Source organism: Pteropus vampyrus, unplaced genomic scaffold, assembly GCF_000151845.1.
Source record: "Pteropus vampyrus isolate Shadow unplaced genomic scaffold, Pvam_2.0 Scaffold452, whole genome shotgun sequence".
NCBI lineage: Eukaryota > Metazoa > Chordata > Mammalia > Chiroptera > Pteropodidae > Pteropus > Pteropus vampyrus.
This window is the reverse complement of record NW_011889233.1, coordinates 419,843-423,959: the sequence shown is the minus strand read 5'-3', so window position 1 is coordinate 423,959 and position 4,117 is coordinate 419,843. Positions and strand designations below refer to the sequence as shown.

The 4,117-nt window shown below is 45.8% G+C and overlaps 1 pseudogene; it reads left to right on the top strand.

Annotated features, from left to right (window-relative positions):
• Positions 1-4,117, top strand: part of LOC105306679 — a 10,699-nt pseudogene that overhangs the window by 3,560 nt on the left and 3,022 nt on the right.

Genomic DNA, 4,117 nt, shown 5'->3' with positions numbered 1-4,117 from the left:
AAAGTGCGGCCCCTGGGCCAGGGGCATCAGCATCACCTGGGAACTTGTGAGAAATGCACATTCTTGACCTCCTACCTCAGACCTGCTGAGTCAGAAACTCTGGAGATGGGGTCCAGCAATTTGGGTTTTCACCAGCCCTTCAGGAGATTTTGGTGCACCCTAAGATTTGAGAGTCACTATAACAGGAAAAAAGTGGGTCCAATAGCTGTTTTGCTGCTATTCACGTTCATAGTCCTGTTCTGGACACCTGGTGCTCAGCGAAACTCTAAGGCTCGGTTGCAAAGATAGGGACCAGAAGCAGAAGGGGAGCCAGCTGACCATTGTAAATGCTTTTTGGCCTGGTTCCTTCCTGAACCTTTTAAAGGCAGAGCTCAGGCTTTGGGAAGTTAGCCTGGATTCCCATGTGAGCTCTGTCTGATCAGCTGGAAGTCGCTTAACCTCTCTGGGCCTCATTGTGGATTGTAGGCCTCAGTGAGTAGAGCAGAGTTGTTTGGAGGAATAAACAAGGTAACATAAGCACAAAACCACTTTGCAAAATTGCAAAACTTCTTTGTTGTAAATGGTAGCCAGGCAACTAAACTTTACAGGAGCAATCCTCACCCTTTTCCCAGTGGACGCATATGGGACAGATTATACTCACTTGCTGGACAGATTGTCAAAGCAGTCCAGCTGCAACTTCTCCTATTCCTCTCCTGCTCAAGAGAGAGAATGTCAATAGTCTCTGAGTCAGAAGTTCCCGCGGACAGAAGACGTGTCTCTCTGTGTTGTGCCTACGATCTTATCTGATCTCGCTCTCCCCCTCTAGCTCAGTTCAGCACAGTGCAGTCTCTCCATTAGCATGTCTCCGACTCTGCTCTCTTTCTGTGATCTTTTCCCTTCCTGGTTCTGTCTGTCCCTTGGAACTGAACCTCTTGCCTTGCCCCCAACAGTGCAGCCCTCTCCTGATTCCTTCTATTCCATGCCACCAACAGTCCTTTCCTAGAGCACAGGCTGCCACCTGCGAACCTTGCTTTATTCTGATTATTTTATTGGGCAAGGGCTAGTAGCCTCTGAAAGGAAATCTTCGGGCTCTTTAATGAAGTGGCAGAGTTGGAGCTGCCTCTGCCTCATCTGGCTCTGCTCTCGGGCCAGGCTTTTACCAAAACTGCTGCATCATCAGCAGAAATTCAACAGTTGGTTACTTCTCTGTCTTTCCTCAGAAAGCCCTTCCTTGGCAACACCATCTAAAAGAGTCCTCTTCTCCTTAGTACATTCCTGTGTTTTGTTTCCTTCCTCGTGCTTTACCCAAATCTGAAATTGTTTTATTTATTTACCTTTTGTTTGTCAGCAGTTCCTGGTGACTGGGAGGTGCTACTGGAGTCACAGTTCTGGTTTTATATTGCCCCAGTAAAACTTTTTGTTAGGTCAAATAATTAGAAATATATATATAGACATCCTTTCGGGTTAAACAAACAAGCATTTTTTTATTTGCTACCTCTCATTACCCCTTGGCCCAGAAACAGGGAGGAAGCCACACTTACATTATCAAAACAATGTCGTTAACTATCTTGGGTCTTTTATTAGTTTAGTCATGTAGTAGACATCTAAAGTGCATCTGAGTCCTGGCAAGCCCAAATGCTAGGCCGGAAGGGGTGTGGCAATATTCTTCAACTCCAGTGTCCAGTGTGCTTCCAGAACGTAAACTTCATGAGAGCTGGTAGCTTCTTGGTTCTGTTCACCATAATATTTCCCATACCTTAGCAAGGCCTGATATGGAGCAGGTACTCAATAAATGCAGTTGAATAAAGGAACAAAAGACAGATGCACAAGGATGCAGGCAGGTGTCTGTATCTCTGGAGAAGGAAGTGAGTCTTTGTCTTCTTGCAACCAGAGCCTTTGGGAGAGCTAACACAGTGGATTAGAGCATATAAAACACGTGGAACAGTAACTTCTCTCTAATGTTTCCTATTCCCTCAGGCCCAGGCAGAAGCACCAGCAGCCCCAGTTCCCCTACCAGGGTCCTAGCATTTAGCTTTTCAGTGTTCCTTGTACCACACCCAGCTGCTGCTGGACAAAATTCTGTACCGCCATCTCTGATTTCCATACGCTGGCTCCTGATTTTTGAGGAAGCTGGTGGAATAAAAGGAGCACTGGGCCTGGAAGACCAACACAGATTCTTGTCCAGGTATGACCACCATGTGGCTGTGTATCTTTGAGGAAGGCGTTTAGCCTCCCTGGACCTCAGAGTCCTCCTTTATGAAGAAGGCGTAAGGAACCAAACTCACAGGATTGTTTTATGACTGAAGGATGATAATATGTGTGGAAGCACTTTTAAAACTGAAGAACACACTTCTTCTGATTTAAGTTACCTTTGCTAACCAGGTATGTGAAGGCAGTTACGAGCACACCCAGAGCTCATGCCATTCCTAGCGCGTGGCTGTGACTCTAACCCTTGCATGTCAGAGTACAAGTGAATTAGTGACGTTATTATACAGATAGCCTTGAATCTAGTTTATTTTATAAATATCACAATGGATATAATTTAGAAACATTTATTCTTTTGTTATTAGTAACAAGTTATTCACCAATTGATTGCATTAACATCATGATTCTTGATATTAATAGAATCAGTTAATAAAGAACTTGCCCCAGCTGATTAAGCAAAAATGGAAATTGATTGGCTATGCAATTGAAAAGTCTGAGGCAAAGTGGCTTCAGGAATGGCCAGATCCAGGTGCTTAAATGAAGCTTTGCTCAAATGAACTCCAACTATCCATCGACAGAGAAGGTCAACAAACAGGCTGGCACAGAAGGGAGGACTACTAAATTATTGGCCAGTTGAATAACAGGGTGTTTCTCCGACCAGGAAGACCAGCGCTACTTGGTGCCTTCCGCCTCAACTTGTTTAATCCCTCCACCCGATTCTCTCTGGTGTCCCCATTCAGTTTTCTTAATCTCTTACTATTCCGGCTTTCTCCCTCCCCTGGGAATAAACTCCTCACCCCGTGTCCCAGCTGGGCGACCCTGTGGCCACTTCGACCTCTCGTCCTTTTCTTTTTCTGGGTCAGATTTTAGGGTGCCTTCTCCAAGGACTTGCTCACTAATCTGAGCATCTAGCCTCATCCTGTTCCCAAGCAGTCAGCTCTTGAAGATCAGCCCTAAATGGACATTTACCAACATGTGGAATAGGCATTTCTGCTATTCAGGGTCTCCCAAGAATTTGCTATGTGTCAGACAAAGGAAGATCAAGAGTTGAACTCTTTTTCAGGCCACTCAGACCTCTCCGTTTCCCCCAAAACTCTGTTCCCACAATTCTAATTGATCTCTAGATCTCAAGCCATGTTTAGTCTTTCAGGCTTCGTTCTGCTTTCATAATTCAGGTTTCCTCTTTGACGTTGTTCCCTGGGCTGATTCTGCCAAATGAGCTTGTGCATTGCCAGTTTTCTCAGGTTCTCCCATCCCTGACCCTGGTCACACTCCTGTTTGGCCAGTTTTCCCTAGTCAGCACCCAGCTGAGTTGGCTATTCTTCAGCCATGCCTCACAAAACCTCTCTAGAATCCCTAGACACATGCGAACCCAATAAGAAAGTGGCGCCATGTGTTAAAGTGTCCGCAGAGAGCCAGGGGTCCTCACATAGCCCACCACGGTCTGCAGGCAGCTCTGATTCTGTCTCTCAGTGTCCTGTCCCTAAAAGGGGAGGAAAGCAGTCATAGAAATAGGAAAGGGGCCAGGACAAGGCAATGGAGAGATGGTGCTGGTGAGGACTGGGCACAGGGAAGAGCAGGAGGAAAGTAAAAGGCAAGCTTCCTGTTCACCTGATCCTCTGCTCCAAGATCTTCCAATTTGGGAATGAGCTGCACAGATGGGCACCAGTAATCCGTTACCAGTAACAGGTTAAGGACTCAAAGCCTTAAGTGTCTACCTTAATGATAGGTGAGTGGATATTAAAAGTGACTCTTGGTTGACATAAATCTCATGCACATATGCTTTCTTCAGTGGGAGAGAAAGGGTGAATTTGTAGGCAGGCTACTGGGAACTGCGGTAGTTCTGGTGAAATCGCTGCTTATGTGTGGTTCAGAGGAAGACAAGTTGATGCTGAGAGAACTTGAGTGATTTTCCCAGGGTCACATGATTGAT